Source organism: Anser anser (assembly GCF_964211835.1).
Source record: "Anser anser genome assembly, chromosome: 2".
Lineage (NCBI taxonomy): Eukaryota > Metazoa > Chordata > Aves > Anseriformes > Anatidae > Anser > Anser anser.
Genome location: NC_139721.1, coordinates 14,770,048 through 14,794,650, shown reverse-complemented (window position 1 = coordinate 14,794,650; position 24,603 = coordinate 14,770,048). Strand labels below are relative to the sequence as shown.

Sequence of the window (24,603 nt, the reverse complement as noted above, 5' to 3'; positions counted from 1 at the left end):
GCCCAGAGCTTTCCATGGTGGCTTCAGTGGATAGCAAAAAATCTGTTTCTGTGTGAAAAGGCGGTGTAACACCAGCCACAGTACGACCTAAGGCCTCCAGCTACCATGTCATATATGCATCAGAAGTTTTGAAGGCCACGGGGCCAAGATCAGCAGAGATTCTGGGGAAGGTTTTGGTAAAGCAACCAGCAGAAATGACATGGTTAACATCTGTTATAAGCATGATGGTGTTTAATGAGATACTGATGGTGATTAGGCATGTTCTGTTGGAAAGGCCATTTGACCTCCGGTGTCCATAAGCAGTGATATCATTCCTTAGGTGTCAAAACCCAAGTAGATGTTCCAGAAGGATTTGGAGATGGAAAGCACAATGACTTCATCCACCCACAAAACACAGGTGACCCTGCACCTTCAGCATCCCTCACCTCTGTGTCCGCAAAGCCATTTCGGCCATGCCCAAGCACAGCTGTGACCCCGCATGGTGACAGGCTGCATGGGTGGCTTCCACGCCGTGACTCCCAGCCTCACGTTGCTCCATCCCTTCAGCTCCTCAGTCTGGATGAGCAGACGTCCTCGTCCCACACTTTGTGTGTTGTCCTTCAGGCCTGGCCCTAGGACGGCCGCTTCCCTCTCCATCAGATAGGGCACCAGCCACCTCCATACCGGCGAAGGTGCAGCTTCACCCGCCTGGTGTCGTACCACAGCAATGGAAACATTTTGGGGGCCCAAACCAGCAGCACTGCATCGTATTCACAGGCCAGAGAGGGATATGAGGTGAAGCAGTAATGCTTAATGAAAACATACATACATACACAAAACATGAAAACATACATACATATACATTTGCCATTAAAGATTTTTATACAATATTATATGCAATATTGTGTTGCATATAAACTTATTTGCATCTCACAAATATTTGCTAAATTTTCTTTTGGGGGGGAAATATTTGCGTGAAAACAAAATATAAATTAAAATTAATATTAAATTATAAATTAAATCAATACTCGTAAAAGATTGACATTTATTTGCTAAAAATATTTTATTTTTTATTCCAGTTTATAAATCAAATAGAAAAAAAGACTTTCAGACCCCAAATGTATTCTTCTCTCCTTCTTTCAATGTGAAATGAAAATTTCTGCTTCATCAAGAATGATGGAAAGAATTTTCTGATTTCATAAATGTTTTTCTTTCAGTATGACTGTTTTTAATTCATTACTGCTGTTGCAGGGACACTAACTCAGACTGTTTTCAGCATAGTTTTGCTGCCACCTTGACTTAATCTTCATGGCATTCTGCAGACTGTTCTCACAGACCCTCCATGAGACAGGGAAGGTGCATGGACTACAGGAAAGTTGAAATGGAAAATATTAAATCATTGTAAAATTACTTTCTACTTTTTTTCAAGGATAATTTGTTTTAAACAATATGAAATAGTATACGTGGGATACATGTAATGTGTCATTTCAGACATTTCAGAATAAATATTATTTAATCTTAAATGTTTCCAGGAGTGATTTCTTTCACTTTTACTGTGAAGCATTCTGCCTAAGACATCACAATGAAATGTTGTTGCCTCTTTTTTTTTTTTTTTTTAATTCTTGGACTCATATATGGCTCTTTTAGGGTTTTTTAAAGACCTGAGATCTTATAGAAAGTATTTTGATTAATTATAAAGGAGCAAGTAACTTTCTGTTCCAGCTGAATAACACAGACAATAAAATCTTACTTATTATGACTGCATTTAATATCTATTTGACATCTTTATGTCACACAGTCAGTGGCATCTTCTTTTTAGTATTAAGGTCATTAGAAATACTCAGCTTGACTGTTCTCATATCAGGAGAAACACTTTCAAAGTTAATGTAGTAAAACTGGGATTGCAAGAAAAAAAAAAAAAGACCCATAAAATGAAACCCAAAATTAAAAACCTGAGCAAGCTCATTTATTCAGAAATCAGCTCTGTGTGTGTACCCAAGGACATATCCAAGAAAGAAAAATACTTCCCATCTGATAATTGCTGCAGCACTCAACAAAACTAGCTGTGATGCATCTGCAACCATGCTTGTATGTTCAACACACTGAGATCAAGTTATAAATGATTGTAGCCCGTAAACTTTATTGCTGAGGAGACCGAAAAACCCCAGATGTCAAATACTCAGATTTCTGGCTGATTCATTACAGATGTAACACTGAAGGGGAAAAAGCATTTGTAAGCAGGTGCAAACTCAATATGGAAAGCCACAGAGATAGAAAAATGTGGAATATGGGATAACAGCTTAGTCACCCCTCAGAGCCAAGCCTCACTTTGCAGACTTGTCTGCTTATCATTTAAAAACAAAACAAAACAATTCTCCAAGACCTACCCTGGCTATCAAATATTTAAGCTGTGTAATCACCAGAATATCCTCCTCTGGACTCCTGCATGTTGCTTCAGGGATCAATTAAAGACACAACATCTTCCTTCCAGTCCTGTAGGTTTCAGCCTCACAGCCACTGGGGCCCAGGGGTTGCCAGCTGCCAGAAGTACAAAGCTGAATATTAAATGAGGTACTAAGGGCAAGATGGCAAGGGGGGGAGGAAGGTGAAAGAAATCCATTTGCTGCAATTACTCATGTAAGAAAAGCACTTTAATGTTCACATTCAGAACAAGAACAAAATGTATTCTACAGAAATTGCTGACAAATAATGCTATGGTGCAGCATGAACTGAAGAAGTAAGGGCCCAGTGGTCTTTATTCCCCATACCAGTGGGTAGGAACAGGTGCATTTGGTGTGGCAGTGTGTCTGAGCTCCAAGGGTGGTGATGAGTGCCACGGAGTCAGTCCAGTCGAAGGCCAGTTAACTAGTGGTATACATCAGGGGTCAATACTGGATCCAGTCCTGTTTAACATCTTCATTAACAATCTGGATGATGGAGCGGAGCGAGCGTAGCCTTAGCAAGTTTGCAGATGACACAAAGCTGTGAGGAGTGGTGGATATGCCAAAGGGCCATGCAGCCATCCAGAAGGACTTGGACAGGCTGGAGAAATAGGCTGATAGGAACCTCATGAAGTTAAGGCAACGTGCAATGTCCTGCCCCTGGGGAGGAACAACCCCAGGCACCAGGATATGCTGATCATCCAGAAAGCAGCTCTACAGAAAAGGCCCTGGAGGCCCTGGTGGACACCACGTTGACCACAAGCCACCAGGGTGCCCTTGCCACAAAGAAGGCTAACTGTATTCTTGGCTGTATTAGGCAAATTATCACCAGCAGGTCAAGGGAAGTGATCTTTCCACTCAGTATTGGTGAGGCTGCACCTGAAGTATTGTTTCCAGTTCTGGGGGAACCAGTACAACTGAGACATGGACCTACTTGAAAGAGCCCAGTGGAGGGCCAGCAGGATGATAAAAGAACTGGAGCAGCCCTCCTACAAGGAGTGTCAGAGAGCTGGAACCATTCAGCCTGGAGAAGAGGAGGCTCAGGGGGGATCTCATCACTGTCTATCAACACATGAACGGAGAGTGCAAAGAGCATGGAGCCAGGCTCTTTGTAGTTGTGCTCAGCAACAGGATAAGTGGTAACAGGCACAAACTGGAACAGAAGAGGTTCCCTCTGAACATCAGGAAGCACTTCTATGCTGTGCATTGTGGTGGTTTTATGCAGCTGGGCAGTTGAGCTCCACCACAACCACTCTCTCACTCCCCCCCTCAAGGGGAAAGGGAAGAAAAATATGATGAAGAGGGCTCTAGGGTTGAGATAAGGACAAGGAGATCGTTCAGCAATTATTGTGTCAGGCAAAACAGACTCAGTATAGGGAGATTAATATAATTCCTATTAATAGATTATATACAAACAACATAATTCCTATAATATCTATTACCAACAGGCTAGAGCAGTGAGAAACTAAAAGCAAACTAAAAACACCTTCCCCCCATCCACCCTCTCCTACCTCCTCCCCCCAAGCAGCACAGAGGAACGGGGAATGGGGGCTGCGGTCAGTCCCTGACACTTCACCTTCTCCGCTCCCTCACGGTCCCTCTCTGCCCCTGCTCCCCGTGGGGTCCCTCCCACGGGATGCCGTCCTGCCCGAACTGAGCCTGCGGGGGCTGCCCACAGGCAGCAGCTCTTCAGGGACTGCTCCCACAGGGCTCCGTCCCACGGGGTCCATCCCCCAGGAGCAAACTGCTCCAGCACGGGTCCCCCACGGGCGGCAGCTCCCCCCAGCCCCCCTGCTCCTGCGTGGGCTCCTCTCCACGGGCTGCAGCTCCGGCCCGGGGCCTGCTCCTGCGGGGGCTCTCCATGGGCCGCAGCCTCCTCCAGGCCACATCCACCTGCTCCACCGGGGGCTCCTCCACGGGCTGCAGCGTGGAGATCTGCTCCGTGTGGGACCCGTGGGCTGCAGGGGGACAGCCTGCTCCACCAGGGGCCTCTCCACAGGCCGCAGGGGAACTGCTGCTGCGTGCCTGGAGCACCTCCTGCCCTCCTGCTGCACTCACCTTGGGGGCTGCAGGGCTGCTTCTCACACATTTTGTCACTCCTCTCTCCCAGCTGCTGTGGCACAGCAATTTTTTTCCCCCCTTCTTAAATCGGCTCTCACAGAGGCACAAACAACATCACTTATTGACTCAGCTCTGGCCAGCAGCAGGTCCCTTTGGAGCTGGCTGGAGCTGGCTCTGATCTGACATGGGGCAGCTGCTGGACTCTTCTCACAGAGGCCACCTCTGCAGCCCCCCACTACCAAAACCTTGTCACATAAACCCAATACAGCAGGTGATGGAGCACTGGCACAGGTTGCCCATAGAGGTTGTGGAGTCTCCCTCCTTGGAGATCTCAAAATCCACCTGGATCCATCCTGGGCACCCTGCTCTGAATGTCCCCACTTGAGCAGGGGTTGGACCAGATGGACCCCAGAGGTCTCTTCCTACCTCAAACATTGTGTGATTCTGTAAGGAAGAGTTCAAGTGAAAAAAGTCCCTGCCCTGTGACGACTATTTTTTCATCCCCTCTCTGTTTTTGCCACAGGCATTAAAATGGGGAAGCTGTGATTTGGGGCTACTGGGGAAGAGAAGACAGCTGACAATCAAGCAGGTATTGTCCTATGTACTACCGTCCTTGGGTGAGGCAACTTTGCATGAGACAAGGTTTTGGTAATGAGATACTGCAGAAAATACTTTAAACATAGGAGATGGCTAAAGATCAGCAGCTAGGACAGGGGTTAAGATGGAAAGGGGGAATTCATCTTAGAGATGTGCTATGGCTTGGTATTTTAGTAGAAGTTTACCCTGGGGGACTGCAAAGATTTGGAGACAGGAGGAAAACGCAGATCTGAGATGGCATCAGGAAGGTCAAGGGATTTCCAGAGACAAGTTTACATGGGGTGCTTTTTGGATGACGTTGTAAGTTGTTATTGTTTGGAGGGCAGTCAGGCTGGATATCCCTGACAGTTCCCAGCTAAGAAAACCACAGTCCTTCGCATGTAGAAATTAAAAATCATTGTCTATTGATTTCTGTCATAGAAATAATATCATAGAAGCACAGGCAGGAATTCTCACTAAATGTATGTGCCAGTGATAAGCAGAAGACTAGTGTCATCCAGTGCTGCTGCGGTCAGTCCCTGACACTTGGTCTCCTCCGCTCCCTCACGGTCCCTCTCTGCCCCTGCTCCCCGTGGGGTCCCTCCCACGGGATGCCGTCCTGCCCGAACTGAGCCTGCGGGGGCTGCCCACAGGCAGCAGCTCTTCAACATCTGCTCCCACACGGCTCCGTCCCACGGGGTCCATCCCCCAGGAGCAAACTGCTCCAGCACGGGTCCCCCTCAGGCGGCAGCTCCCCCCTATCAGCGGTAGCTGATAGAGATGGGATTCTCCTGAGGGATTCAACAGAAATCCACCACAGATGCTCTGATTTTCCTCTGCAGGTGCCTCTGCAGGCTGGATGAGTAGCACAGAGTAGCTACCCTTTAGATAACTAATATAGGTGAGGAGAAGCAGACTTAAGCAAATACCTCCAGATGAATGTTACGACTTAACTGCACGATATGGCTGGAAGGGATAGGGAGACCAGCTTCCTACCCACTGCACCTGCCTGAATAATCAGTGCAGTTCCGGAAGATGGCAATGGATCACCCTCTGTCAAACACGTCATGTCTTAAACTCCTGGGTTACTTCATAACTTTATCTTCAGACAATTTACTTTCTGATACTTCTAAAATGTCACAAATTATTTTGATACATGACAAAATCTATCTTACTCAAAGGCAATCAAACATCCACTAGTTCCATTAATCATCATGGAACATCCTTCACACAGGTGTACCCCTGTGCACTTCATAACAAAAATCACTCTCTATGGCAGTACCTACTAATGAATCTTCTTTAATTGCTGACAGGGGGATGACAACATCAGCTTCTTCTCTGAAGCCGTGTCCAGCTGTTGCACATTCTTCTTAGCTGATAAAGTAAATGGCAAGTACAGCAGCCACAATGGTCTGGCACATCAAGATTAAGCTGATGGTAATTTTCCTGTTGCAACTAATTTGATATTTTCTTGCTCCTGACTAAAAGCCTGACATTCCCTAGATTTTTCTGTGCTAACCTTACTGTATCAAGGATGCTCTAGAAGGTCAGTTAGTGCCAAGACAACGGGTAGTCTGCAGTTTCTAAGGGAATGTGCAGATAGATAGATCATAGAATATCAGAGTTGGAAGGGACACACAAGGATCACTGAGTCCAATTCTTGAGTCCCCAAAAGACCACCCAAGAAAAAAAAAATCAGTTCATAAATAGATGGATAGCTGAATAGGAGACTTTAAGGCCCACTTGACAGCCTGCTGCTCCACACACCTAACAGCAAAAGTGCAACTGATTTCTGCTGTGCAGGATGAGTATGTTTAAAAAAAAAAAAAAAAGTACTTGGGTAAATCTAATGTAAAATTCATATACTGTAATGCATGAACAGATTTTGAGTTACTGGATAATACAATAGTAATGTCCATGGCCTTTAAAAGATGATCTTGTTCCTCCTTCCCTTCTTTGCTAGTTCAATTATTTATCTCTCTGGCCCAGCATTTTAATTTCTTGTGGTTTTCCCTTCCATCTTACTGCTTTGTGCAATTCAATTCCCAGTTCTCTCTGTTACTGTCAGTAATTACCATTCCCACTTTCCCAGTTTTCTGCTGTAGAGAACCTGGATTTTCCATAGATGGACGAAAATATTAAAAATCCTGGAATATGCTTCTTGCCCTCCCTACAAGAAAATGCCACTGCAGTCATGCAAGCTGGCCCAACTAATTGAGATCAACATGCTGTGATTTTGTGAGTCATCAATAGATCTTGCAGAAAGCTTACAGAGATAAGCAATAGATGCTATTAGCGTGTCTGATCGTATCAGTAGCAAGCAGTCACAGAGTGGCAGGTTATCAGAGGACGAAATTTCCATTCGGTGGGAAATATCAGTGTTTCAGAATTCGCTTTCATATGCAATGAGAATAGAGATGCAGCGTTTCAGATTTTCTTGGGAAGGAACCATCTAAAAAAATGTTTTAGAAATATAGAAATAAAATTACTAAGGAAATTCCTCAGTAAATTATCTCAGTGTTGCTGAGTTAGTCTTCTTTCCCTTTGCTTAACCTTTTCTAATAAAGAACTATATATAAGCATTTTGATGAGTCTGATATAAAATATTTTGCCTCTGCCAAAACTTAATATTTCAATATTTTTCATTAAATATCGAGCAACCAATACATCTAATTAGCATTTTTATATCCTCAAATCAGCATTTTCTGATAGAAATTATTGGCCAGCTCTACTTACATTTACAATTCCCCTGCTCGAGTGTTGTCAATAGCAACAGTAATTTATTCTCCTTTAGAAACTGCTGGTGGAAGTTGCCCACCAGGTATTAAGCGTGACTTACCCGTGACCCTTCAGGTGAAGCTCGAAAACATGGCTGTTCTGTAATTTTCTAGACCAAATCAAGCCTCTTAGAAGTTTTCTGCTCTACTTGAGACAGATGATGAAGTTCAGAACAATTCTCATAGTGCTCAGCTGTTTGCTTGCTTAATTGGTGCCGAGTCAACTTCATTTAAAACAGGATCTTGACATCAGAGAGTGGGAGGCAGAGATTATTCCTAAAGACTTTCTTTGTTTCAAAGCTTAAATGTCTGTGTCTCATGCTGACTTCAAAACAGGTAGGAAAATGTTTATCTCGCTGAAAAGTCTTCCAGAGTTTGGGTCACGAAGAAGAGGTAGCTCCTGCCACTAAAAGAAAAGATTAAAAAACAAACTCTGTGCTTGGACTTCTTGCCAGCAATGAGCTTTTCTCATACGTTGCTTTAGGGAATTTATTTTTATTAGCTGTCTTAGCCTGTTTGGCGATTTGGAGAAAGTTCCACATCCTCTTCAGCTCGTGGCATTTCTGTTGCCTTGCCAGGCAGCAGTGCGAGCACCAGGTGGCACTCGCGTCTCGCTGTTCTCGAGGCATTTCCACCGGGACAGAAACAAAGGCTCTCTCTGCCCGGGTGGACAGGATGCTGGGGAAATCTCTGGGCAGGCTTGTGGGGATTCTTCTCCGACTGCAAACGACATTTGTATTCCGGAAAGACGATCAGCTAGGAACCTGTACCTTAATACAGATTACTACTCTATCTCTATCTCACGGTGAGGGCATAAGATACCCAAAGTAGGTAACCTGGAAAGACATACCAGTGAATAGTATTTGGTAGTTATTATTACTATTATTACTTCTCATTCTATTACTCTTAGAGGATCATCTCTAGAGAAGAGAGAAACGAGACAGAGTAACAGTTTTGAAAGGTATGTAAGAAATTTATAGGAAGAACATTTGCATTCACCTTTGCATTCACCATGAATAGCATAAAAACTAATGGGCTCAAACTGACACAAGGGATATTTAGGTTAGACTGTAGACAAAATGCTGTAATAGAGTGAAGCACTGGAAATGATTGCACAGGGTGGCTCTGGAGACCTCATCACACTCTTTTGGGAACAAGTGGGACAAACTGGTTAAGGAGGAAGGGCAGCTGAGAAAGGACTAGAGGACTTGCCAGGGTCCCTCATAGTGCTCTTTTCTCTGGCTGGACAAAATAAAAGACTTTACTCGGGTTCTCAAACAGCATCTTGCCCAATGGTACCGACTGCATAAAGTCAGATAAAATTCTTAATAAGCACTTGGTAACTAGCTTTTCAGATACAAACGTTAATTGAAAACTAATTCAGATACATCTGTGCTAAAAGCAATCACCCCTTTGGATTGCATCCCATTCACATCCTTAGATTTTACATTCAAAAGAGAGATCAGGGGATAAAGAAGCAGCTCCTTTGTCTTGTAAAGAATTTCTATCCTTCCCTTTGGACACATTTCTTTTTAATACTTGAAAACATGTGTTTGGCTGGTTGGCTTGGTTTGTTTCTTCTAGCCCTTCAAGCTTGGAAACAGACTCTGCTGTATATATGTGTAACAGTTTCCCACACTGTGGGCCATAAGGATAAAACTCAGACTTGAACTAAAATAGAAAAGAATCATATTTCATGAACAATGTATTCTAACATTCCTCCATATCACACAAGTGAACAGATTTCATATAATAACAAACATGGAAATTGTAAGATAATTTTCTGAGACTGATGAAATAAAAATATATTTCATAAATAAAAATATATTCCTTTTACTAGATGAATGTGATGCTTTTGGATTGGATAAAAATTCAGAGATCAGTGAGACAATGGTAGAGCCCTTGTTTTTGGCATTATTTAAAATGTGTGTTGGGGGGGTCCTTTTAAAACTTGGTAGAGCCTTTCAAATTGAGATACTCAGTAGCTGTTGGTGACCTTTGTTAAATAATATCCTAATTTTCCTTTCAGTGAAGACACTTCTCATTTTTTGTACAGCAGCTTTCCGGTGTTAGACTCTTCCTGGCACAGACACTTCCAGCTCCTGCAGTGTCCATTCCCTGTGCCAGCTGCTCGGCAGTACATGGGTAAGCACTGTTGCACAGCTCCAGAAGCGAACCTGCTAGTTAAGTATTTCCATTTGGGAATGTCTTCTCTTTGAAAAAGACTGAATGGGAATTAAATAAAATGATATAATATGAAGCTGCAAATACTGAAATCTTTCCTAATTTAAGGCATTTGGAATGCTGATACTTCAAAGTGCCTTCAAGATATTAACTAATGCACACCCACCTTCATGACACAGGTAAAGACTCATTTACAAGCTGTCAGCCCAAGGCGACCTGGATTAAAACACTCACTCCCTGAGCTTTGGTTACACCATGCAGAGATACACTGAGTACTAGAAATCACGCTTGTATCAGTCCACCTTTCATCTATGCTGTCATTTTTGTCATAGTTGTCAAACTCCCCATGGTGAAGTGGAAAAATTGCTGTTCCTCCCTCCTCCTCATTTTTTTTTCTCCTACAAACATATATATGCAAAGAAGCACAGGCTAAAACTGTCTCCAATTGAAGAAGCCAATTCTGGTACTATGTTTCAGTTTTACACATTGATTTTTCCGTGCGTGTCTCTCTAATTTCAACTGTGCATACTGGTCACTACTATATCTTACTAAACTAGGAGTCAGCTCAAGGTTGACTGGAAAGCCCTAATAAAAAGAATGAACAGCTTTTACTTTTATTATGAATAATAATCTTTCATTAAAATTACTCCCATCTCTCTCAGCTCCCTTCTGGATGGATTAACCACATCACCCATGTAGATTGCTGATATGTTGTCTCTGATGTCTGAAGCAGGCAGAAATGGAATTGAGCAGTCCCAGAGAAACACTTGACTACAGTAAAGTGGCAGATTACAGCCATCAAGAGATTTTCCCATCAGACACTATAACCAACCATCCTGAAAATGGTTAATAAAAAGACTTGACAAGAAATCCACATTAGTATTTAGTTTTTAGTGAAGCAAACACATTTGCTTGTATCCCTACAGCCATTTTAGTCTTAATTCTGAAGTTCCCACATTCTGGTACAGCATCCCTCTCTAACACCCATGTATCTTTTAAGAAATCCATCTCTCTTTCTCACCTTTCTTAGCACTAGTCATTCTAATTATCACTGAGGGAAAACTGTAACAGTTTTATAAACAGCACACTAGTTTGGATTTTAAAATATATGTTAACCATATCCATCACTGAATCAGTTTGTAAGAAGATATTTTATTAGAACAGATGGTGCAATTAAGAAAAAAAGAGAAGCCTGGATACAACATAAACATTGAACTTTTCCCTTTTGGAGCAATAAGTGCATTAGTACTCCTTTTCAAACCACTTTGATCTTTAAATGCATTTTATCTTCTATTTCTAGAGAATTAAGGAAGTCAAAACTGACATCAAATTTCTGATTTTAGTGGGAAAAAAATATGTCAGCTGACCAAAAAGGCAATCTTTTTATTCACGGATTGCTTCTTCTCAATTTGCCATTTTGTTTTATTCAGATTTCAAAGGAACAATTAAAATCTGCAGAAATTCAGTTCCTGTAAAGCTCTAGTTATGCTAATTTAACAACAGCAGGCAATTTATAGACAACAGGCACTAAAACTGAAAGGAAGCTGATTCTGCTTCCGAGTCTTAAACAATAAGTTCTATTTCAGTCTACCTTGAGACAGAATTAAAGTGATGGGTTGTTGTTACTTTTTAATTAAAGCAGCGAAAACCAAACCAAAGAATTCAGAGAGCAGCAAGAGAACAAAAGCTTGGCACACAGATTTTCGAGCCTGTTTGTTGCACAGGGGCAGCGGAAGCTGTAGGAAAGCATACAGTAACAGTAGTAATGAAGTGATAAGCTGTGTTCTGAAATGCAAAAGGTGAAACACTGCCTGTGTCAGACCGCGAAGTGATAAGGACAAATAAGACATTCAATAGCACCAAACTTCTCTCCAAAGTTGGAAAGATCTGAAAACCGATGGTGCGCTAAGATTCAGGTAATATGAAACTGAGAATATTAAAAACAAACAATAGAAGGCGGGGGAGTTTCAGCTGACATTTTCAGAAATGCATTTAGTACAAGAAAGGGTCCCTTTGGACTAGAAAGTAACTAACATAACCTTTTAGAAAAAGAGTCAAGGGACCCGACAGGAAAATACAGAGCAGTCACACTCACAATCTACTTTCAGAGATCAAAAGGAAGAATAGTTAAAACAGCCAGGCTTCTCTTGCCTTCAAATGCATCCTTTGTTAAGACTTCTTTGAAGATCTCTCTGACATGCTACTCAAGAGAGATGCATCCCTTAGCTAAGATGTCCTAGAGCACTTGATAACACAGCCCACCAGCAATGAACGTCTAATGTGAAGAAAGAGGCATCAACAGATAAGGCAGAAAGTGGAACAATGGGATAAGAATAACAGGTTGTCATAAACGAATCCTTCGCCTGCTGAAAGGAATGTTTGCATACCTTAGAGATCCGTGTTAGAGCTGGCTCATTGCTTTGTCAACAAGTCAAGAGAAAAAACAGAAAAAAAAAAACCAAAAAACCACCACCAACAACAAAACCAACACACACACACAAAACTCATACAATGAATTGAAGTTGTTTGTGTGTCTTGTACAATAACGGAAGAAAATGCACTTTAAGGCTGAAAAGCATTAAGTATGCTAACACTGATTTACTCTCTCTGACATGTCTCTCCTGGGGATTGTCTGCAAGGTGCCAGCTAAAGAACAAATACCCTGGTGACATCAGACAAAACAGCACAAAGGTTTGCAGATGTCTCTTCCGAACCCAGCTACTGTAGAAAGTTAGTGTTTTCTCTTATTTTTTAGGGACGGGTCCTCAGCTGATGTAAGGTGGCAGAGGTCCAATGAAGTCAAGATGCCAAAAGTTAAAACTAAGCACACAGTTAAGACCTTATTTTGAAGCAGAACAGCAGTTCACGCTACGCACTGTTAAGCCCCAAATGTCTTGAAGGGGAAATCTGGTGAAGACTCAGCTGCTGAATTCAGCTTTCTGGAGCTGCAGTACAACGACTTTACCCACAGTCACCATGAAGCATGTCCTTAAAGCCATCAGCGTTAAAACTTCACTGCTTTCACGGACCCTTCCGTGACTCAGTTCCTCCTCAGTGCTATTTGCTTGCTTGTGTTCCCTAATCTTTTACACGTCACAGCAATCTAAATTAGACTCTAAGTGTCTCAGTGTAGGGACTTCATCTCCTCTTTGTTAGTAAAGTGCCACATATACCCATGCTACAATATAAATAAATAATAAGGCTAACAAGGTTGGCTCTATATATAGGGACTTAAAAGGCCGGCTATCTCAACATCAATCCACCACTTTATTAGCAGCCAGTGAAGCTTGCAGATTCCTGGCCTAATGTGCACTCGCCAGCCAGTTTCAGTTGGCAGCTTAGCTGCAGGTGACAAAACATCTTTTCTGACTGCATAAAAATATGCGTGGAAGCAAAGAGAAACCCAAGAAAATAATATCCACTAGAAAGAAAAATGATACAGGACAACAAAGAGATTTAGAAGCTGGGGGAAGGAGGGATCTATAAAGCCCATGATGATTCGAAAGTGCAGAAAGATGTTGGATTCAGTGATGCTGATGGTGATTGATTGGGCGTTTGGCAATATGCATCTCTTGTTGTTCCAAGCTGCTTCTTTGAATTCCTGTTCCCTTTTCTTCGTCTCTTTCATCTGAAATAATCTGTCAATACAGGCAGCACGGGAATGGAAACTGAATCCCTTACCTGACCAGGACTGAAAGTGCAGGGAGAGGGAAGGCAGGAGATGCAATGAGAGTGTAGGCTTTTGCCAGGTGCATCTGCTAAATAATGCAAACATGCTAAATAGCACAAATTGCATCTTTTGTTTAGTGTCCAATGACTCAGACATGCCGTTTCAAATTTCCGAAACCAGCGGACTAAGGGCAGAACTGTCAAAGGTGACTCAGCTTTCAGAAGTACTTGATTTCAGGATCTCTGGCCACTGGTGTTTTTCACAAAATGCTGGTATGTTTAGAGAGGAGCAGTTGGCACTCCCTGAAAGAGACTTCAGGTTGGGTATATTATAGTTCAATCAAACCGTATCATTAGTGACCTTAAGACATCCTTGAGACAGATTAAGCGTTTTACGGGACGAGATGGGGGAAGTGAAACAAAGGCTGGACAAGGTATGGGTGACGACACTGATAAAAACAAGACCCTTGTGTCCTCAAACGCAGTGAGGTGACTAAGGTCACTAGTCTCTGCATCTCATCTATGCCAGATAGTTGTATTGAGACAGTTTTGTTGACACACTGTTTTTTCCTTGTATGCACATGGACTCTATAATATGAATTCCACTGTCTCCTTGATCACCTCCTTGAAAATATCATTTTTCATGTCAGAGTAACGCAGACTTACCAACACACTCTCCTCTTCTTACACTAGAAGAGAAGTGAAAGACCTGCAATGGCTGTGAAGTCCACAGCGGGCACCTTGAAGTGAAGTCCTTGTGTGAGTTATAAGTGGTGAGTTTGAAAGAGCTGCCAGTGAGACACTGTGAAGGGAAGGCTGTGTCTAAGGACACTGGGCAGAACCCAAGGACCCATGCACGTACCCATGCTGCATGTAGGGACCATCAGCTGTTTTGTAAAGGGGAACATCTATGGTACAAGCAGTGAAGAAGTTATTTCACAGGAAGTAAAATATAATTTAAGTGCATGGCAGGGTAGTCAGTGCCAGAAAAGAGAACAAAACTAATCAAAGAAAACGTCCCTGCATAAAAGTCAAATCTCACTCAGATACAAGTCCTGTTAACTTCAGCTCATGCAGGAGCATACAAATTTTCAGATTAAAGAGGGTTGCTGTAGACATTTCTGTAAGGAGGTTCTATCTCACCATAAATGAACTTAAATGGTTTTACAATTCTTTTCCTTTTCTTACTCTTTCACTGACTTTTTTTTTGACATCTTTACTCTCCTTTCCCTTGCCTACAATTCATGCTGAGAACAAAGACAAAGTACCAAAGTGTCATTTTTAAATTCGGTATGATGGCCTTTCACCTTTGAAGTCCTTTGGAGGACAGCAGGTCTTGTGTTTAAATCACTAAGCCCCTTCAGAGGAGATCTTACTTTCTGTGTGGCTTCATCAGTCAGACCCACAAAGAGACTGCTTCCCAATTTCTGTTCTTTTAAATGAGACTCCCTTAACTGCCATCGCCACATGGCACAGTAGGCCATCTCTGCAAGATGAGGGGGACGGTCTGTTTTGTCACATTCAGCTCTCCACTGCAATTAGAACCTGCTTGTCTGCTAACTAAACCCACTTTGGCTGCCTCACAGCCGCATTTTCCTTTCTTTACATTCTCTACTGCCTTCAGATGCATTTCAACCCTCTGAAATGAAGACGGTTTCTCAGGAATAAGCTCCAGATCTACCCTGATGACTCTCAGTTTTGCCTCAGCAGGTGACTTCCCTCCTTCCATGCTTCTGCGTCACCTAACATTCATCTTTAAAAATAAAGAACACTGTTGCACTTAGGACACTAGAGCTTGGACGCCTGCTTCCGATTTTCAACCAGAAGCCTCAGACTTTTCCTGTAGATTTGCCACTGGGAATGGGAATGGGGTTTGCCTTCCTGACTCAGCTGTCCACTCCAAGCTCTTCCGAGAAGCATCTCCAGCACTCTGGGGGACATCATTTGCTGCAACTGTCTTTCACGCTCCTGTGGCTGATGGGAAAGTCTGGACAACAGGCTTCATCTGTGCACCACAGCTTTCAGATGACTAATATTTATAAGGAAATCCTATCACTACCCACTCTCCATCCCAGAGCTTTAATATGGTAAAAACAACGATGCCCTTCTTCCATCTGTTACCAGCTGTCTCTGTTCAGGATATAAAATGTTATAACACTCTCATTCTGTGTTTGAAGAGTGCAAAGTCAGATAAAAGAGGGACTACGTGTGCCTCTACTGCAGAAAAGGTTGCAGCACCACTCCAGCCCTTGTCAAACGTCAGGCCAAGCAGGGGAGGACACAGCCATCCTCCAGCGGCAGTGGAGAGACGTACCAGCAGTCAACCACATCCATCCAGCTTTCCTCTGCTAGCCAGCAGGAAGCTTACTTGAGAATGATTTTCAATAGCCTTTTAATTTGGCCTATATTCAGCGTATATTCCACAAATATTTCATATTTGCTGAATTTGTTATTATCACAGAATAGATTCAGCATCAAGTATGTGCAATTGCTTGCCCTGCAAACTATGTTCAGCTGTGTCTCTGATCAGTTTTGCCTTCCGGACTGATGCTTCCTCTTCTTGACTTTTTGAGACTTTGAGGAGGACAAAGCTGCAAAGCCCTGAATGTTCAGAATTGAAATTTTTGATTCCAATGATAATTAAGATTAAGGTAAATATGAAAATCAAATCTACACCCCATATCCAGTCACAAATTTCCAGAATTCAGAAATATGCATGTAAGTCACTGGTCAAGTGCTGTTTTCTAAGAACAGATCCAAAATGGTGTGGATTTATCCACCACGGCTTAAAATTCCCCACTAGTTTTCGGTTCATCCTATAAATCAAATGGTAGGGAAGAAGGTTCTTCCAGTTCAGATCCTGCTCTTAACATCCCAAGGATCGTGAGCCCCAGGCATTTTGGCCTGAGCTGACCTCTAGTCTTGATCCAGCGTTGAGAAGACAGAGAGATCCAGAAGCAGCAATTATCACTATAACAAAGTTGAAGGCATCAGGAACAACATAATGAAGAGAGGCTGCTGAAGCAATTCACTCGCTTTTCGCCAGGAAGCCAATCTGTTCCTGGCTCTCACGCTCATATGAAGGCTGTGCTCAAATTTAGGTCTTGCCATATATGGTCAAATCAGGATCACATCTCTGCCGAAGGAACATTTCATTCGAAGTTATTTTCTACTTCTAATTTCTCCTTTAGCTAAAGAACACTTCAGTGAAGTTCATTCTGAAAATGTTCTCCCCATTATAAACACACCAGCATATATTGGCATCTTCTCATGGTGTATATAGGGAACATTATCAGCAGCAGCACAATTGCTATAGACCAATTATACTGCTGACATTTACTAAATAACCGTCAGACAAGACAAGACATGAGTTGCTATCATTCTACTGTGAAAACAGATGGGCAAACAGTCTTGTTCAAACGATTCTCAGAATCCTAGTCAAATAGTTAAAATACATGAGGGGTCAGAGAGAACCGATTTTTTCATCTACATTTTGCATATAATGATTTACACCATACGGATGACTGGATATACCTGTATACAGATGACTGCACACATTTCAGAGGGATACACAGGCATGTACAGATACAGATACACACCTACAAAATATAATGTACAATACAGCATTTGTAATAATACATCTTATATGTTTCATATGCTTTCATAAGCTCCCTCTCCTGGATGTAGATTTGTGTGTTGGATACATTATTAAGATGTGACATTCAGCTGCATATAACTGATTTAAAATTTATTTGTGGTGTCTGTTTCTTCAATTTTTCAGAAATCACTTATGTGCTGAATGACTTTCTAACATCCCTTATTTAGAAGGGTCAATACTAATCCGATTTTCGTGTCAACCTTACAGCACAAAGCACAGCAATTTCAAAAATAAAATTAGTTATTATTTTGACAGCTCTCCAAAGTGTGATGCTGGCCTGAGTTTGGAATGTCAATAAACTCAAAGATAAGCACATGCTTAAGTACTTCCCTGGATCAGAGCCAATAAAACCAGCTGAGATGAAGGATTCATTAAAGGTAGACTTATGAATTGCTAGCACCGAAATGGTCGCTGAAGGTTTTTAAGTAGATTAGGGAAGATGGTTACAAACAAAGAGAAGAAAAGAGACACTGTTAACTGCCCCTGTTGGATGTTTCAGGAAGCTGAGTTGAAGAGAAGGATCTGCCAAAAGCATCCCAGTAAGAACCTGACTCTGTTCCTTCAGACCATGTGTAAAAACAAGACTGCTAGTGCTTTCCACTGATCTTAATATGGCCCTGAGCAATGGGGATAGGTGCAGAGCAGGTGCGGTTCTGCGTATTGGATATTCCACGTGCATTCACATCCGTCATTTATGTCCACATTCAGAGACTTGCAAAACATTCTGATGCTGATGGAAACTGAATCTGGATTTTCCTCAGAAAACGAAAACATGGTACAGATGCACAGCTGAAGTGATGCAATAGGATCACCTGTTAGTTGATAAACAATTATGTGTATGTACAGTATACGAATATAAGTATGGTCTGCAAAGGGATTTAATAGATTAATTAACTTCTGTTTTTACACAGCATTATTTCAGTATTTTCAGTATAACAGACGCCAGCACTGCCCTCAGCCTGAATTCCTGGTTTATGTTTACAGTTCCCATGTTCTTCCTGTGTTGCAAACCTAGAGCACCAACAAAAAAAACAGAAGTGGGGTATATATATGTAGATAAAAATCTGGAGAAAAACAGGTTGGATGAACTAAACCCCACTTTTCCAGTAAGATCTTTACTGTCCATATGTAACACAAGATCTTGAGACTGAAAATTCTAACACTGAAGACCAAGGCATAGAAAACTACTGACTCCTCAGTATATTTCCTCTGGGAGGATGAAAGATTGTTGCTCCCTTTGGGATTATGAGTCTGAGAAGCATTGTTATTTCAGACCTGATGTTTAGACGATTAATGACTCAATGAAGTCTTTTCCTTTACTTCAGTAGCTGTAGGCCTGCCCCTAATGTCATTTTTTTCCCCATTTAGCCTGTGGATTTGCTATGATTAACATCTGAAATATATCGCTTGGGCTTGTGTTAATTAGTTTAGCTGATATATTACAAGTTTTAAACTGTGTTGGTCATGGAAGGCTGAACTATGGGGTTAATTAATTCTGAAGAATTTTAACCACAAACAAAAGTATCGTAAAAATGAATTAAAATTAGGGAAAGGCTTTTCTCTATCATACATTATTAGAATCCCATCAGTGCTTAGGTGGCCTGACAAGCCACATTTCTTCCCCTCAGCTTGTGTTAGCTAGATTATACAAGAAGAATCTACTCTCAGTCTGAATTTCAGTTACGCCCGCGAACACATACATCTTAGAAATGGCCCTTTATTTACTGTCAGCTAGACCAAGTTCATCAATCCCACATTCTGAAGTCTCCCAAACCAAGATTTAAATTCTGCAGCTCACATTTCGAATCTGTATGAATCAAATTTTTAAAGTGTCGCTCTCATTAGTTTTCAGTCAGGATTGTCAGTTAATGAAACACGGGATGGCACAGATCCTCAACTCATGTAAATTCACCCTGCCACTGATAGCTGGCTCTTTGACGTCAGTGGAACCATGACAATTTCCATCAACCCCGACATACATTTTTTCCTCCTGTTATCCACTTCCCCGAAGACATGAATCGCTGGATACTGCCACTGCTGTCATACGCTGCCATATAGACAAAAGATAAGTCACTTAGAATCTCCACATTTCATGCTATCAGAGGATGTGGATTTAAAAAAAAAAACAACACAACAGTTAAACTTAAATGACAAATGATGAAACACTGACTTGACCTTTGCACTGTAGTTTTCTTCTTTTCATGCTTGAGGATAAGCTTTTAATTCTCCTCATGCCTGCAGCTATTACTCAGCAGATATCGGCTGCTGAAGGACCTCTTCCCACGCCCTCTTAATAGGGTATGTTTGCTCTGTCACTTCTGGCACTAATGGAAGCAGCATCCCTAAATACATTTCTATCATTTAATATTAAGATGAAGAAGAAAGATGGGCTGGCCGAGTTGTGTCTCTGATGGGAAGATGTGCACAGGCTGACAGAACAAAAAGGAGTACTTGAAAGAACTGTATTTACTGGTCCAAGAGAAGGATTTTCCTATAGCACGTGGAACTTATAACAGTAAATTATAATCCTGCTAAATGAAACTAAAAATTCTTTTCATCTTAGCTGCAGGAGCAGCAGCAGGGCACAGACTTTTACCTGTAAGCACTCCTTCTAGACCCAGACTTTCATCCTGTAAAGACTGCAAAAAAGGATTTCACAGATTTTTCTGAATTAGAAAAAATATCACCTTTTTATGTTTTATTTACATATGCATTTTTTTACATATGGTAATTTGGCATCTGCACATGAGAAATAAAGACATATGGCTCTGAAGATCCTCAGCTTATGCAGTGAGAGGATAATACCTGTAGAAATTAAAAATGGAAAAATAAGTCTACAGTAAAGTACTGCTCCTTGCAGAGTATCTTCTGCTCCTCTAGGTATATATTTCTTTCAGCTCTTCGGTCTTAGAGTGATGCATGGACTATTGTTACAAGCGTCATATCAAGAGCCCAAACCTGTTTTCATGTTTGAGCCTTTCTTTAGCTGATAACCACATGGGTGGTGTTTCCTAATGCTTTTCAAAAAGGGTTAGTGCTAGTTAAAATAACATTTTAAAAGTCCAACTTCTTACCCCTAACCTACAATACTTGCCACATGTGCCAACAACGCCCTTAGAGCACTATAATGGGAGAGATTTCAAATCCCTACCTGAACAATAAATAGTATGCTTGAAGGAGTTTTGTTAGCTTGTTTTGTTGTGTTTTTCCTTCTTCCTTTTTTCCTTTCCTTTCCTTTCCTTTCCTTTCCTTTCCTTTCCTTTCCTTTCCTTTCCTTTCCTTTCCTTTCCTTTCCTTTCCTTTCCTTTCCTTTCCTTTCCTTTCCTTTCCTTTCCTTTCCTTTCCTTTCCTTTCCTTTCCTTTCCTTTCCTTTCCTTTCCTTTCCTTTCCTTTCCCTTCCCTTCCCTTCCCTTCCCTTCCCTTCCCTTCCCTTCCCTTCCCTTCCCTTCCCTTCCCTTCCCTTCCCTTCCCTTCCCTTCCCTTCCCTTCCCTTCCCTTCCCTTCCCTTCCCTTCCCTTCCCTTCCCTTCCCTTCCCTTCCCTTCCCTTCCCTTCCCTTCCCTTCCCTTCCCTTCCCTTCCCTTCCCTTCCCTTCCCTTCCCTTCCCTTCCCTTCCCTTCCCTTCCCTTCCCTTCCCTTCCCTTCCCTTCCCTTCCCTTCCCTTCCCTTCCCTTCCCTTCCCTTCCCTTCCCTTCCCTTCCCTTCCCTTCCCTTCCCTTCCCTTCCCTTCCCTTCCCTTCCCTTCCCTTCCCTTCCCTTCCCTTCCCTTCCCTTCCCTTCCCTTCCCTTCCCTTCCCTTCCCTTTCCTTTTTTTTTTTTTTTTTTTCTTGAGCAATCAAACTAATTAGCTTCTTCTCATGATGCCACTTTCTGGTCTGTTTCACTTCATTTTTTTCCCCAAACTGAGAAAAGCTATGTGATATGTCATTCAGATAGTGCTGGCCAGAAACATTCCATCAAAAACTTTCATTTAATGAAAAGCTTCTTTTCCATTGACTGTCTTTAGCTACTTCTCTCATCATACATCAAAAGAGGAGCACTTTTAGGGCACCTCTTCCTCCCATTTCAGATATAAAAAAAATCAATGAAAAACAAATAGCAAGAATAATATGTTTTCTAACTAATTCTGTTTGGTTGCACCACATGTGCACTATTCAATGGAGACTGAAAATAGGTGGAGGAAACATCTTCGTTGACTTTTAGAATTTTCATTTATGGGTTTTTATTTTTACCTTTTTTTAATGGGGTCTTTTAACCTCCAAATCAAACCTTCCTGTTATTACAAGAAGCAGGCAATTAGAGCTAGAGGGCCCCATTATGGCTGCTTTGAACTTAAGGATGGAAGTGCACCACAATAACAGCCCAAGCAACAGTCACAGCAGTCACTGATGGAGGTAAGGTGATTTGTCAGCGTTGCCAGTGCATATTAAAACAGTACAATGTCACTCACTAAAGCAGCAATATTTCAGCTAGCTCTGAAGTGGAGCTGAAGATCCCCTCAGAGGAGCTGGCAGTAGGTCTCAACATGAGTAGGGGGCTTGTGCTTTCCTGTTTTTCCTTTTCTTTGACAATTCATTGCATTATTTTAAAACAGCTGCATTTTCTCAGAATCCATTGCAATGGCACCAAGTAATTTTAAAGAATTCTGCCTCACTACCCTTAAAGTTTCTCTGCCTGCAACCTTGCTTTTTGCCTAACTGTAAAGACAGAAGCAGCCAGGAGAGTTTTCTTAGGGCTGAGACAGCTCCTCTGCTGTCCCTGTTAAAGCATCCTCAACAGTAAATGGCAGCCCCTATCAAAGGAACATCACTGTACTTCTCATCTACACCAGCCTGATAAAGTAGCAGAGAGGTTGATATTTGAAATCTGTGTGGCTGAGGCTCTTTTTTTTCCTTTTGTCATTGTTATTTTCAGCAAAAGCACTGCCACTGTCTGTGGTCGAGTCTCTGCTCACAAATGACTGAAAGTATGCTTTTCCCATCCAAAGCAGGAATTATCTGAATACTCGGAGCATTAGCATGTTCAGAGACCCTCATGCTGTCATCCTGCATCTGACAGTATGCTCACTCGCCTAATAAGCCTTTTTGAGTTGTAACCTCAGAACACATTCAGATCTCAGATCACTAATTATCATCTTCATTCCAGGAAGAAGCCTTGCTCCAGATACTGACAAACTTGTGAAACTGAACTAACACCAGACTTCTCACTCACTTCACACAGTTCCTGGAGACAGCATTTGTTCATGCTATATTTCATGTTAAAAAGCCTCTACAACAATAAAAAAAAAAACAAAAACAAAAACTTCACCAAACTCCATTATCCTCTTAAAAATGCCACAGAATACAAGATTCTGAGCTTTTTTTCTTTAGTAACTCTCTCCTCTTCCATCTCATTTTGCGTTTCAAAGATAATAGATATATGAACAAATTAAAAAATTATTTATTATGGATATATCTTCTGGTGAGACTGCATTAGAAAAAGAAGAGTAGACTACCTCGCTCAGCTAACACCCTTCCACCAACAGTCTAGAAGTTAACACGAGACAATGGTCATTCCCAGTAGGCAGTATGCATGTTGCTATTCTTTTCCAAAGTTTAAGAGTCAAGTAGTATGCACGTGGCCATGCCAACTGGCCTTGCACCAAGACAACAGACTGATGAACATTTATTAGGACAGTTGCAGCTATATGGAGTCTGCTGAGCATGTTTCACACATAGCGTACCCTCTAAATTATAAAACACTTTCCAACACTCCATAACAAAATTAGGATATACAAAATGCAAGAAAAAAAGCCTACAATCTAATATGCAATTAGCACAGATCAGGCAGATGATGAGCTTTGCCGTTGTCCAAGCCTGCACTAGCTGGGAAGGCAGTCAGTAAAAACGGCCAGATGTTGTATATAGATTCCAGGCTATTATGAGAAATATACTGCTTCTAGTAATTATGAGATACATCTAGAAGGTTGTATAGGAACAGGATGGAAAACTGCAGGGAAATATAGGACATCCCCCCACCCTGTTCTGTAATGTATTGCTTGTAATATTGCACAGAGGGAACGTGGCCAGAAGTTTTGCATAAATAATGTCAATGAGTCAATCCAGGAAGCCCGCAACGATGCATCAGCCTGGAGGGTTGATTTGTGTTCAAACATCTGCCTCCAGCTATGTTTTTTTGCTATCTGTTGTTCCATTCCCTAGTTCACATAGTCTTATATCATTGGGAAGACACAAGTGGCATTTGACTTACATCGAGAGATGATGGTTTTTGTGGACAGGATGTAGGCTATATATCTTTCCTGTCCCTATAACTTTTCCTGTACTGCCAGCTATACTGCTGACTTCTTTCATGGTAAATTAGGACACTCCAAACAACTTACCCAGAAGCTATTAGGTCCCTTTTTAATTTATCTTCTTTGCTGTGAAATATACAATCTCTGAATCGCAAACTGTTCAGGACGGGGACTGTTCTTTGCACTCACACACCAGAATGAGGTTATACTCCTGCCTGGAGTCTTCTGCTGCTACCATAATGTATTAGCCATTGCTAAATAACATGTCTTTTATTGTTTAAATCATTCTAAAGCTACCAATAAGAAAATAAGATGAGCAAAATGCATCTTGGGATGAATAGATTACGTGAATGAATGTCCAAATGAGGAGGTAACAGAGGCAGAATGATTCAATGAATAGTTACATGCATAGTGGAACTACTGACCAGAATGCAAAAAACTCTCGGGATCAGATCTGTAACACTAGAAGGGCTGATCTTACCTTCTTGTTCATACATATTTTACATGCTATCCGAGTTTGCAGGCAATATCTGATTCACATGCAGGAAGGGTTGTAGAACCTGTAGGAAAAGAAACCACAATCTAAACAAATTGACACTGAATAAATTACAATTAATTTTACTGATAAAAACGAGGTTACAGGCAAAAGATAACATCTCTTGCCACAGATATAAGAAATGATGAGGCTTTCAGTAATTCAGGAATACAGATATTCTGTGCAGTCAGCTGATGGATGGGCAGCACCCAACATGTGCCAGTGGTGCGGGCTTGTTCCTGTAAAGTCAGAGAGAAAGTTTTCACCCGTTACTAGTGGTTTTCAGTCAGAGAGAGAAATAAACCATTAATAGAGGCACATACGAGAGAAACCCCAGGGTGCTGTGCCTTCCAGGGTCTAGGACAAAAAGCCACCTAATGCAGAGCACAGGAGGGATCTCCTCGCACAACGAGGACACGTTTCATGAAAGAA

The 24,603-nt window shown here is 41.8% G+C and overlaps 2 long non-coding RNA genes across 3 annotated transcripts in view; both read left to right on the top strand.

The window, feature by feature from the left end:
* Nucleotides 1–24,603, top strand: part of LOC310894109 — a 397,944-nt gene that overhangs the window by 116,884 nt on the left and 256,457 nt on the right. The gene's annotated exons all lie outside the window — the stretch shown is intronic.
* Nucleotides 7,904–11,166, top strand: LOC310894108. Of its 2 annotated transcripts, XR_014579563.1 has the most exons (4): nucleotides 7,904–8,639; nucleotides 8,745–8,795; nucleotides 9,864–9,979; nucleotides 10,681–11,166. It is a non-coding gene; the product is annotated as an uncharacterized lncRNA (long non-coding RNA). The 2 variants fall into 2 exon arrangements; XR_014579564.1 differs by lacking the exon at nucleotides 10,681–11,166 and having other exon boundaries at nucleotides 9,864–10,514.